The sequence below is a fragment of the Mugil cephalus genome, chromosome 13 (genome assembly GCF_022458985.1).
Source record: "Mugil cephalus isolate CIBA_MC_2020 chromosome 13, CIBA_Mcephalus_1.1, whole genome shotgun sequence".
Classification (NCBI taxonomy): Eukaryota; Metazoa; Chordata; class Actinopteri; order Mugiliformes; family Mugilidae; genus Mugil; species Mugil cephalus.
In genome coordinates, this window is record NC_061782.1 from 6,724,170 (window position 1) to 6,737,612 (window position 13,443).

Consider the following 13,443-nt stretch of genomic DNA (forward strand, 5'->3'; position numbering starts at 1 on the left):
GATTCTCAAAAGCGATACCTTTTGACTGATACACCAGGAGGATCTCCTCTTTGATCGCGGAGTTAACCTCCACATTCTCCGAAATCATTTAGACCGCTGCGACCGGGAAGTGCGCCGCTGTGAGGCACAACACCTGGGCTTTGAACCCGTGACCTTGCATCTGAGTGCTCTCGCTGAAGCCCCCGCTGCCTCCCCGGTCAGCCGGAGGATCAGTGCGAACAGACAGACCGAGAACTCTTCATTTCCTGTTTCGCCTGCAACCACCAGCCCTTCCCATACTATCACAAAAGACTGAAAAAAAAAAAAGAAGAAGAAGAAACTACCTGTGTTTCAGGTAATCAACATAACCGAGGCATGACCTCTGTGAGGACAAGAGGAAAACTGCCAGGGATGAGTATCTGCGCAATGTTCGACCGATAGTACGTATTCAAACGTGATTTTGAGGCAATATTGTTGTGGATTTTTCCCCTTTATTGCCGTTTGTTTTGTTTTCTTAAGGTTGCGCTCGCAGACAAAAAGGGGGATAAGACAGATCTCTATTGCAGACTCATTACAGGTTAAGTAGAACAGGTGTTTGTCAGCTCCAGGCAGACCTACGTGGATGAGGTCTTTTCATGTAGGCTACTTCCTCACACATTAGTCTTCAGCCAAATTGCTCCGAGTGGAGGCTCTGCCCGGCCCATCCCTCATCGTCCACCGTGACCTCTCTCCCCTGCGTGCTTCAGGCAGGGCTGGAGATAAAAAAAAAAAAAAAAAAAGAGCTGAAGAACGGCTCTAGGAATCCTAAATATTAGTGGTTGTAAATCAGCCCCCAGTGGCCTATGAATAGCAATTATCTTTTTCCCACTAATAAATCCCCCTAGTCAGAGATAAGATGGTTTCCTTTCCTAACCTGAAGTGAAAACAGTATTGAGCAAGCAGAAATGGGAGGGGTGCTGCAAATAGCTGTGGATTACACTCAGTCATAGGAGGAAAATAAAAAATGCAGCCTTTTGTACCGGGGGTGTATATATATCACGTATGAACACGGAGGGAAACAGAGCACGATCACAGGACTTTAGGAATTCAGATTAAATCAAGGAGAAAGCTTATCAGCCTCATCAATACCTGCTAAACACGACTCACTCCGGTGACTTTCAGCTGCGAGGAGTGCTGAGATTTCCTGAAAATGTCATGGGCAGCGGGGAGAATGATAGCGAGGTTATAGCTATATCTGATAGGAACCACTGTTTTGATTTTTATCTATAACCGGGGCGGCAACGGACGAGGTTCAGCCGTTTCCAGCCGGACCAGCCTCGACTAATTAAAACCGACCTTCCTTTCAAGCAGAACCACAAACTAACTAACTAACCAACTCCCCCGCCTTGCTCTGCTTGTTGTTGCCACTGAGAATAAGTTCACTCTACCTCTGCTATCCTATGGGATCCGCGAAAGGCGTCGCGGTCGCCGTCCATATAAGAGAAAAACCCGCAGCAATCAGCGGCTTTTTTCTTTTTCCCTCTATAAGGTGGCTGAACCCTTATTCCATGTAAAGACTTAAGTTGACCTCATTAAGCTCGCTCACACACAAGATACATAATTATCCCTGAGAGGACAGCCAGTGCTAATACAAATTAGAAAGATAATTAAGCTACTGAGACTGGCCATTGCATCTCCCAGAGCATTGGACCCATAGAACCATTATGGCGAATTAGAGCCTTTGTTTACAGTCACAACAAGAGCCTTTTTTTTTACCAGTGGCCATGTTTGTCGGGATCCTCGCACAACCCGGGTTCAAGTTTACCGCTCTCCGTTCGGCATATTGTCGTACTCCCATGTTTGGGAGCGCACCTCCGCCCAGGTGTTTGTGTTGTAACTGCAGAGCAGACGCAAGGTGATGTGAATTCCTTTCCCTCCAGTGTCTGGAACAACAACTTCACGACGCCCTGCCTCGCCAAAGGCGGAGAGAGCCTATGCGTGCGTGCGCGTTTGAGAGAAAAGCCTTCGGGGCGCTCATAAAAATTCAATCTAAATGACAATTCACTTCTGAAGTGTGCAATGCATCTGGTCTTCTCTGTGACAAGGCAGTTAAGTGCCCCGAAAAAAAAGTCTTACAGCTACTTCAAAGACACCTTAAATGTCTCCTCGAGCAAGAGGAAACATTTCTCTCCCTGCCTCGGCAAAAAGCTCCGTCAAACAGGAACAATAAATCTGGCTGATTTCTACATTCCTCTTTAGATCATATGATACCTAAACAGCAGAGTTTAAAAAACTCAAACTGCTCCAGCCTGTGTGCGCCACAAACACGGCGCTGCCTCAATCTGCTCTCTCTGCAGCATCGTGATTAGATCAGGGCTGAACTTTTTCGGTGAAAATATGTCAGGAGAAAAAGATAAGTACACACAGCTGGATGCATTTTAGAGCGCAATTCCCCCCTTTGTCATAGGAAGAGCACACACTGCGTAAAAGCCCAAATGAAAACGCCGTTGCATTCGAGTGAGCCCGAGCAATTGTGGGGGGAAATTGTTCCACAGGCTCCAGCTGATGTTTTTTTTTTTTTTTTTTTAAAAATGCAGTAACGCAGCTCGTGAGGGTGAAAAAAAGAAGAAGTTTTTGGCCGTGCACCGACAGCGGCGAGTTTTCCTCTTTTTTTATTTATTTATTTTTTTTCTTCTTTTGGTGAGGGGAGCACGACGAAGAGGAGCACGCTGCTGGTTGTGTGCCAGCTCTGCCTCCTGTGGTTTCACGCATAACAACCTTGCATGTGCACAGCTCTAAGTAAAGCATTGATTTAAGAGGGTACTTCTTCTTTCCACAGCTTTAGCAAAACAAGCTCCTATGTTTGGATAGACCCTGTAAGCAGCTCACTGACCTGAGCAATGGGTCAGATTAAGTCAGACCCCCACCGCCTGCACCACCCTCCACATCCACCCCTGCCTCCCTTCTTCCCCCCGTCGACCCGGCGCAGAATGAGGAAAGGGAAAGTGCTCTTCAGGGCAGGCGGGCCTGCCAGCCAGGTCAAGGGAGTTGCTCAGGAAAACAGGAAACTGACAAGAGAGACAAATGACAGGTCTCACCCGAACACAGACGTTTAACCAGTTTGCCACAAAGGTTGATCACGCATAATTGCTGCGAGAGTAATACTTAAAAAGTCCTTAGATGACACACGTCTTGTTGCGAGATTTAATTTTTTAAAATGGAACCGTTTCCCTCGAGCAATTACCACAGCGCCGTCTATTCTCCATAACTAATTCTCCATGGTCTACCCACGGAGGCCCCGGCGCGTTCAGGTAAATCTGTCACCCTGCGATCCGGTCTGGGACGGGGCTCCGGGATAACGACCCGAGAAGGAGCATCTCGTGTTTTTTTTTTTTTTTTTCGTAAACACGGCCAAACCGCTTTACTGCTTTAATCCACAATTAAAAGAAACATTAACTCTTGAGCGTATTTTACTGGAAAACCAAAAAGCAAACATTGTGACACGGCAACAGTCTGAACTGATATTATCTATTGACCCTGCTGGGAGACTGTTAACAATAAGTTAGTTATATATTTTCTCTGGACAAGCTGGAGGGAGGATTGTGTGTGCGTGTTTGTGTGTGTGTGTGTGTGTGTGTGTTTGTGAGTAAAGGGAGGTGAGTTGAGAGTAGAGAAGCTGCTTTTGGCCAGAGGCGAAGATAAGCGAAGTGGAGGGAGTGGAGGTGGTAGGAGGGACACAATGGACTGAGCCAGGCAATCAGCAAGCGATCTGAGGCGGTGTTTAGTGGCGCTGTAAGATCTGCTAAACTAGCCCTAATTTCCCCTGTTGTAGGAGATGTGTGAGTTGAGGTGGAAAGGGGCAGGAGGAGGGGAAGGCCTTTGGTCTGTCAGAGTGGAGTTAATCTGAACCTGGGGCAGCACGTTCACTTTTGATGGAGGCCAGAGATAGGACGCCGAGGCGGAGGAGGAGGGGGAGGAGGAGGAGGTGGAGGAGGAGGAGGAGGGCCGGGAGGATGAAAGATCACCCACACCTGCGAGGGGCTGCCGAAAGTTACAACTCACTCAAAGAGGCCTTTCTACTGCTGCTCCATTTGTCAAGGATGATGGGGGCAATAGCAGCGAGAGCTTCACTCCATTTCTGTTTTCACTGGTGGCTCATCACATGCACTCAGCGCCACGGGATAAAGATTACACTGATTTGTCTTTTCACCAGTAAATCTTTTCCAAGTGCAAATAAATTGCAGATTTTTGGGCTGCAAAAAAAAAGAAGAAGAAAAAAAAGAAAGAAAAATCATATGGACATCTGCTCGTCTGTAAAGAAGCTATGAATTCAGATGTGTCAGCAAAAAATAAAAGTAAAACAAAAATATGCAAATTTCCCCTCCACAGTCGATTCACCATGGCTTCTTCTTTTTGTTGTTTCAAGAGGTGTCTGTGTACGAAATCCCCCATAATCCCCTTGGAGAGAAATATGAATCCTCACGCCTTGATGTTTGACCTCTTTGGCCCCGCGTCTTCCTCGCATGCGCTGCAAGATTCATCGGCGCCATCAAGAGCTTTTGATTAACTTCGATTAAGTCTCTTTTCTTTGCGCCATAAAACACGGAGGATCCACAGAAGCGCCTTCTCTTTCTCGCCCTCCCCTCCGCTCCCCTCCTCTCTTCACAAAACCGCGCTATCATAAACAATATCCGCAGGCAATAATTTACAGATTTAAGGCTGAATTTCATCAGCTTTAAAAATGAGGACGAACGCGCTGTCGAAATCAATAACTGTGTCAGGGTCGGAGACACGCGTTTCTCGGGGCAGGTGCGAGATAAATTTCGGTGCATTAGAATGGCATCCATGACTCCATGTTTTTCATTAACGGGCCAGTTTGTAAATGCATTATGGGGCAGTCACGCTGAATGCGGCGAGCGGCTGCGAGTGCAGGTTCCCAATGAGGACGGGAGGAGAGCATTAATCCCTCTCCTCTGTCTGTTTCATCCGGCCCCCTTTTTTTTTTTTTTTTTTTTGCTCTTTGCCAGGGTAAAAGGCTTTTGCCTCGGTTGGCAGCTCAGACTGCGCCCAGAGCACCGCACATCTGGATCGGAGGCCGAGGGAGGAGGAAGAGTGTGTGTGTGTGTGTGCGTTATGTAAATACACAGAGAGCTTATGCATGTGTGTGTGTGTTGGGCAGGTGGGCAGATCTATATGTATGGGCATATTCTCTGAAGTATGAAGAAAATGCTCTCCATCTCCCAACATGACAGAGTGAATTTCCAGGCAGAGGTACCTGCTCATAAACAAAAACATATGGAACGGTAAGGAATCGTAAAGATTTTGTTTCCGCTGCCCCGGATTCCCGCTGAGACTAAAGTATCAACTTTAGTCAAAGAGTGAGTGTATTCTGTTAGACAGCAAATCTGTAAATTATTATCCAGACAAGGGGAATAAGTGTCTCTCCTCCAGAAAATAAGGCGAGCTCCCAGATGGGGGGGAAAAACAAAATCGGCCCGCGTCGCACACGTATTTTCAAATGAGTCACGTTAATCGCGTGCGCTCCATGTTAACATATTGAGATGTTTTACAAGTGAAACACGCCTGCTTTGACGTCCCTGCTAGACGCATTACCGCACGGATCTGTGACGCTGCAAGTGCTCCCTCTTCCCGCCGAGACCCTCCGGACTCGTGTGTGGAATGCGGAGTGTGGTTTGGGTTTTCGTTGCTTTTAGATTCACTCACTCGCGAATCAATTTCCATATGTTCGCCTGCGCTCTGCGACTGCGAGGAGTTTGAGAGGGGATGTGTGCGCGTGTGCACGCCAGAACCGAACGGGGTCGGACGCCCCTTTCAAATGCGGACGGGGGGGGGGGATCGCTCGCGTCGTGCGGGAAAAAAACAAAAGCGGGATCGTTTCGGTTTGACGAGCGGACTAAGAGGGGAGGCCTGTACATGCACATTCACCGCCGTCGGGCTGCTGGGCTCCAGGCTCGAGGCTCTCGTCGAGTGGATTTGCAGGAGAGAAATGTAGGACAGAATTCCTGGCAAAGCTAACAGGTCAGGGACTATCCATTTTTATAATGGCACGGTGTTTGAAAAACAAGTGAACCTGCAACGCGCGGATCACATTTCACACCCAGGGCCAATTAAGGCTGTTTTAAATAACATGACGAGCTGATGGATCTGTCCCAACCCTTAACACTTCGACCGTGGAAGCAAGAGCGCTCAACGCCCTGCAGTTTAGCAGCATGTGGCCAACAGCAGTCATACACAAGAGAGGCTTGCAGCGAAAAATAATGGGCACACCTTTACACCCTGCAGCCCTTTACACCTGCAAGCCATGTCTTCGGCTCTAAAGACGAAGCGGCGGCGTTGGCAAGGAACAACATTTCAAAAAGGCCGCGGCCGCAGGCCCACGAGTCACCTGTAAGAGCCGGCTCATCTCTTCCCCCTCCTCCGTCAATGTTTTTGAAGGGGGCGGCGTTTCATTGCGATTGTGAACAGCTAACTGGTGATGCTGGGTGTGAGAAAGTGTTGCTGGGATATTTTCGCCACATGAAGGGAGGACCAATTGTGTGTACAGCGCCATCTCTGCAGGGATTAGTGGTGCCATTAAGTGGCGATGAGTTGCGGCGGGGGGCCACATCCCCTGCTCCCTCATTAAATCGCCGGCAGCTGCCCTTTATCACAGCTCTCCCTCCGCCGCCGTACTGTACCATCAGCACCCTCACAACCCCCAGCGGTGCCAGCCCAGGACCCTTGGCCTTCACGAAAAAATCTCTCTCGGTAGCTTCGAGAAAGTTTAATTACAAGCTATTGTAAGACCACATTGTTTTCTTCCCCGCGGTTTGCATTCATCTTTATGGTAATTTTTTTTTCAGCCATAAATTTGTGCGTTGAATGAACAGAACACGAGATTTACTGCACATTTCGCTCATAAAAGGGGACGTGTGGGTGAGGAGAGGCCGTGTGAGGAAGGTGTAATTAAAGCAGTAAAATATTTCAAATATTTCCAGTATATTTATAGAACATGTATAAAGTCATTTCTCTCTTTTTTTTCTTTTTTTTTCATGTTACACATAATTTATTTAGTCTGGGATGTTACCTAGTGGTGACTAACCACACAGCGGGAGACGTGTGAACACGGAGAGCCGGATTGATTTGTTCTGTTTCACGCGACGACTTGCGCCGAGCTTTTTCCAAGAACAGCCTTTTCTCTTATAGACACGTCGCTCTTTCGCGAGCTCTTTAATCTGAATCCACCGACTTCTCTAAGTGCTACGTGTGTGTGTCTCTGTGTGTGTGTGTGTGTGTGTGTGTGTGCACGTACTCCAGAGTACAATGTAAGCAAAGATATCAAAAGGGATCCATAAATATTCCCGGGATCTAAACAGCTTTTGAACAGAGGAGACAGAGGTGTGTTCAAACACCACCCAGAATGTCGTGCCCAAGGCTGCGGCTGCAGGGCAGAGATGGGTTACTCTGCAGACATGGAGGTTGGGGGGGGTTAGTAGTAGGTGGGGCAGACGGTAATGACAAGCTCCGCATGTCTTTCCGAAGACGCCCACTTTTGAGAAGTTTCCTCGAGGCGTAATTCATTTCTGGAAGAATCAGGCCTCCGCTTAAAAAAAAAAAAAAAAAAAAAGTCTGAGCTGAATCTGATTTTACTTATCGGACATGATGAGAAACGCACACATGTGTGTGTATTTCTCAGGCCCCCGCTTTGTTTACGAAGGCACTTCTTTTCCACCGTGATTCTCAATATGCGTCATGCTGAAGAGAGTTCAGTGCAGTTTCAGCTGTGTCAGTGCTCCAATGGTAAATATACACAGCAGGTCCCGCTCAAGTCCCGGGGCCCGAGGCGACGGGTCCGAGGTGAAGTCTCAGAAACACACACATGGGATAAATGTAAGCATTTACAGGTGGCTAATATCCTATTGGACCCAATGAGCATAGGAGCTTAAGCGTTACCCGCGCAGGCTGCAGTGCAGAGGCGTGCACGCAGAATTCATGCTGGAAGTGATTTGGTATTCAATGTTAAGTAATTCACTTGTATAATTTTTTTTCGCCACACTTTTTTTTGATAATCTACTACATCTTGAAACAAACGCAATTTCCTAATCCATAAAATACGAACTGTAATACGCAACTCAACTGGTGAATAAACAACCGAAAATCTCTAACCTGTGTCAATTTCTGATATCGACACCGTGGAATATGAGTCTAATTTCAAGGTAATTAAGATGATCTCTTTCCCATTTATTTTTTTTTTTCAATTTACGTGTCTTTTCTGTAATACCTTTTCTCCCCCCCCCCTCCCGATACATCACCCCTGGAAATAGTTAAATCAAATTTGTATCCCTTGAATTGGGTATCTCACAAACATGATTGCATCTGCAAATCCACCTGTTTTCTGGGGTTTGACTTTAGTTATGCTCTGTGTAATTACATGGCCGGGGGACGGCGTCGGGGTTTTCGAGGCGGGCCGAATTACTGCCGACGTCGGGCCGAAGAAATCGCTTGTTCACAGTGTTAAAAGTTTGCCTCCGCCGCCTGAAGTTTGCGACTCTTTCATTGCGGTGGAACAGAGATGGCGGAGGTGATAGATGCCACTCAGGCCCTCCAATTTGTCACTGAGTGCTTTGCCATTACCTGGAGAGCCGCTGTAGTTAAAAGAGAATAACAGCCATAATGGGAGATCTCTATCCAAGGTTGCATATCTGATCGAGGGGGCTTTAAAGATCAAACGGTCAACGAAACATTTGGCATTCCTCGCAGAGCTGCTTTTTGATGCCGCGGACCGCCTCTCTTCAAAGGTGTTGTCTTCATACCACCGTGGAGATGTAAACATTAATGCTGTTAATCCATTTGGTCGTGTTCTGTTTTGCTTTCAGGGCAGAGTCGCGTTCATTTTATCCACCGAACCAAGCCGAAGAAGGAAAACGCTCAGATCACTGACCATTTGCCACATTGTTTAAAAAGTGGACACGTATAAAATGTGGAGGGGCGGAGGTGTGTGTGTGTGGGGGGGATCACGAGGTGTGACGGCTGAGCTGAATTCCATTGGTTTTATTGGAGTTTTTGTGCAGGAGGCAGCTCTGGGTATGGCATAACATTATGACCACCTTGCTAATTTTGTGTCTCCAGAAAAGTTGTGACTCATCAGAGAATGGACATGGGACTTTTCTGCTGCGGGGGGGTCTGGTAGGGGTGGGGTCTGTGTGGATCTAGTGGAGGCCAGGTCAACAACACCTTGTGCTGTTTTTCATGTTTGTTGAGTTGTTCCTGAAGCGATTCTGTGTGTGTGTGTCAGGCTGCATCCTGCTGGGGATGGACACCATCATCAAGGAGTGTCATTACTATGGGATGGGGGGGGTCTAGTCTGGTCTAGGTGGGTGCATGAATGAAAGTCAGGTCCAAAAGTCACCCATCATGTCACAATGTACAATTAAAATCTTATTCATATATATACTCAGCAGATTTTTTGCACAAATGTGCATAAGTGAAAACACTCATATTGTCCGGATGGAAGACGCTATCATCACTGTACCGCATTCCCAATCACTTCTCCGATTATTCCTGAAAGGCACAAAAAAAAAACATGCCGCTTATTAAATCATTCACCCCCCCCCACCCCCACACTCCCTTTCTTCATGCTTTTCATGGGTGGTCAACAGTAATCAGTTTACCGTCTGGCTCTCTCAGGGTGTTAAGACATCCACTTTTCATTCGCACAAACAGTATGATAGTTTCAAGCACCCATTTAAATTAATCCCCCTTAAAGTTTTGTGCAGTCCCTCTAGAAAGAAAAAAAAAAACATAACAAACCACCCACTTTTAATCTGAAACCTATGGCGTTTTTTTTTCTTTTTCTCTTTTTTAAAAAAAAGGATTTATTCATAATTCACATTGCCTACACCTCCTCCACGCCCCCCTCCCATGCAGAAAACACATTTGCCCCCCGTTTTTTTTTTTTTTTAGCGAACACGCGCGCAAACACACACACGACGCACACGCAAACACACACTGTATAATTTATAAAGCCTAAGCTCTTTCAATACTCCAAAATGCCAGATAAACTTTTCTCATTTGCTCCTAATTTGGTCACGCAAGATAATGCCAACATCTGAAGGCTTTTTAAACTGCTTTTTAAAATGCATTCCTGAAAGGAGCTGGCGCTGGCACCTCTGCACCTTGTCAGCTCCAATAATTATTTCCAATCCGGAGCTAGCCCTTAATGTGCTGATTAATCCAGCCCTCTCCTTGCTGTGAGATGCATTCAGCTCCATTAATTTTTCAAAAAGGCCCCACTCTCTTTTTTTTTTTGCTGGGAGCCCTGCAGATGTCAGGGCTGTGGCAGAGAAAGCCATTAGAAGTTAACACCTCCCACTCCCCAGAGACTGGCATTGGACTTTCCCCTCCCTCCTTCTAATGCCAAGCAGCCGCATTAAGGACGTCAGCTGCCAAAGCCTGGCATTCCCTGAACTTGGACATCACCATCTAATCACCACTCCTCCCCACTCCCCAAACACAAAAAAAAAAACTAGCCTTAATAAGAGTGGTTTCAAGAAAGCCAACATAATGAGAAACAAGACTATGACGCATCTCGCAAGCAGTGTCAGCGTCCCCCCCCCCCCCCCGCTTCGGGTTTCTTGGGAATATTCTGGATTTGAGCGGAGAGTCTCATGTCGTGCGTCGCGCCGCTCTCGTCCAAAACTCTCGGCTCAGAGATTCCCAGCCAGGTCTCGAATCAGCCTCTGTGAAAACGTCCTTTAGAACAACTCGCTCGCCAGTGTGTTCCAATTCAAAGCGATTTCGAAATCTGTGCTCAAACCTCCTCTCACTCCAGAGCTTTGTGCGTCCCCCACCCCGCCTCCCCTTATGCAGACTGGTTACAAGCTGTCTCAATTGAGGAACCCCCAGCCCTCCCTCCCCCCTTCCCCCCTCCCCTTCAACCAGCTTTTATCTGCCGATAGGTAGGTGAATGGTGGAAATTAGGATTCCTGGAGAGACTTGGGATGGAGAGAATAGAAACAAAGACTTCCCCATGTCGGGAACCGATGTCTCTTTTTCCACTGCTTTTCCCTTTCATCCCAAGGGCTCCTGTCAGACAGAGGGAAGGAGAACGAGAGCACATATAATACCTTTTAAGAGGCTGCCAGTTCTCTCCCATGCGATAAGCTCTGCTCGAATCACAATGCATTTTCGGGACCCTGCAGTCACCCCACTGTAGGCCTGAGAACACACTCCAGCGTACACATCAACACCGATACGCAAGCCACACTGAAACACGGCACTGTAGCTAATTATAAATACAATATTGGATCCATCTGGCAAAAAAAAAAGAAAAGAAAAAAAAGCTTAATTTTACGATCAGTCCTCATAAACCAGCCATATACTAGCTTGTCAATACAAGAAGTGTAACTCCACTCAACACTACAGATGCTGTGCATACAGTATTTCTGTTCACCCACCCCACCGCAGAGTATTCAAAAATCTGTCTAAACAGAGGCAGTGTCAAAATCCCCAGCCCTTTTGAATGTTAATGAAACGGAGGTGTTAGGATGTCAGAAATCTGTCCACTAACGATAACACTGCAACTCCTGTTTACACTGAGCACGCTTCAGCTCCCAAAACCCAAAGTGCGGCCTCATTTACGTGCTAATGTGGGGAGGCAGATAAAGGACGGAGGAGCGATCACATGCCCCTGTCAGAGAGTCACCCTTTGAACCATCCCTCATGCCGCTGAAGAGGGGGGAAATTAAAGAGCCTCAGCAGGTTTACCACCTTTCAAACACAACTCACCCTCCACTCAAGCCCTTCGCGTTCGTGACAGAGGGAAAAATAACCGTAATACGCGTGAACACACTTCATTCACCGTTTCTGTGCGGGAGAAATATATATATTTTTTTTGACAATTAATCCAAATGATTGTTTGGTTCTAACAGAATTAGGCTGAAGTTGATGTAATGTGCATGACAGAGCCGAGCACAGGGCGTTAAATATGCACCGCTACATTAAAAGGTTTTTAATGTCATATAGGCAGATTTGCTCTCAGACTTTTTTTTTTTTAAACATGTCGCTAGGTAAATGCACCGAAATGACCATTTACAGATAAGGTGCAATTGTGTTGTCACAAAGCTTCTCTGATGAAGGTTTTTACATTAGCGACGGCTCAAATCGCTGCATATAATGAGTCCTCGGCTTAATTAAGCAGTTTAGCATCTTCAGCTAACTGTTCATAGCCAACAACGCAGAGTCTCTTCACGAGCAGTCGGCCGTTATTCTAGGAAAAAGGCGACAGAAAACGTTGGAGCGAGCTAACGGTGGAGCACGGTGGAGCACGGTGGAGCACGGTGGAGCGCTCAGCTGCTGAGCTGTGCAGACCAAAACAGAACTAAGAGGTAGTAATTATTGGATTTAGCATTCATCAGGTGCCAGGCGCACGGCCCACATAAATACCTGATGTTGCTCAGCATACGCTGGAGGTGTAAATACGCAAATTATTTGCTAACGCGATAAAAGATCATGAATTTAATTTATTCCCTGTACTCCCCAATCCTTTTATTTCCTTTTCCCGTTCCTTTTAGCAAAGAGAGCAACAATATAAACAGAGAAGAGCTAATTTCCCAAATTAAACCTTGCTGCAGCCCCACACATGATTGTAGTGTCAGTATTTCATCCCCTGACCTTTGTAATGACTTTTTTTTTTTTTTTTTCCCCTGCGCCGAGCTTGGAGAAATGAAACATTAACACTATAATGCACGTAAACGTTGTGACTAATAAGGGACTGAACTGTAAATTAAACACCCGGTCATGACGTTGTCCGGATCGGAAACTCCGGGATGATTAAAACAAATGAACCACTTGCCAACTCTTCGTGACCGTGATCTGTTTGGGATTGAAGGGGGAGGTTAACAGAGGATGGATGAGGGACGCGTACGTGATCCCGGCTCCGCCGGCCTCCTCGGGAGGGTGGGGCTCTCGAAGCAGGAAGTGAATTCACCGAAATCCTTCGTCCTCCTCCGTCTGTAACGAATACGCCTGGATGTTCTCCATCGCCCCGCACCCCGGCCCTCCTGCCTGAAGTCATACCGCTAATGAGAGCAGCCGGCTCGGCCACATCACAGTCGCCCGCGTTAACCGTTCCCACATGCTTCCGAGATTTTAAAGTTTAAAGTAACGTACCTGTATTTTTATTTTTTCGGTTTGTTAATATTTCACACGCGGGTTTAAAGTCGATGTCACCGAGTGTGAAAGGTTCAGGTGGGCCTGCGGTTACGGTTTGATACTTCTGTTCAGCGTTCATTCACACCTGCTTACAGTTTTACAGAGCCCTGTCCGCTTTAACTTGTAGGCGATTGTGTAATGCGTCCACATAATTCATAATAACAGCCACATAAAAGCACGCAGTCACACTCAGGGGTCATTTCACGGTGTAATAATTTTCCATCTGTCTGATTTAGTTCATGTACAAAAAAAAAAAACTATGGATAATATACG

At 46.8% G+C, this 13,443-nt stretch overlaps 1 long non-coding RNA gene across 1 annotated transcript in view; it reads right to left on the reverse strand.

The window, feature by feature from the left end:
* Positions 1 to 463: 463 nt before the first annotated feature.
* The window catches only part of LOC125018394, a 78,659-nt gene continuing 65,679 nt past the window's right edge, over positions 464 to 13,443 (reverse strand). Inside the window, exon 4 of the long non-coding RNA XR_007113939.1 lies at positions 464 to 731. This is a non-coding gene — a long non-coding RNA (uncharacterized LOC125018394). The remainder of the gene's footprint in view (positions 732 to 13,443) is intronic.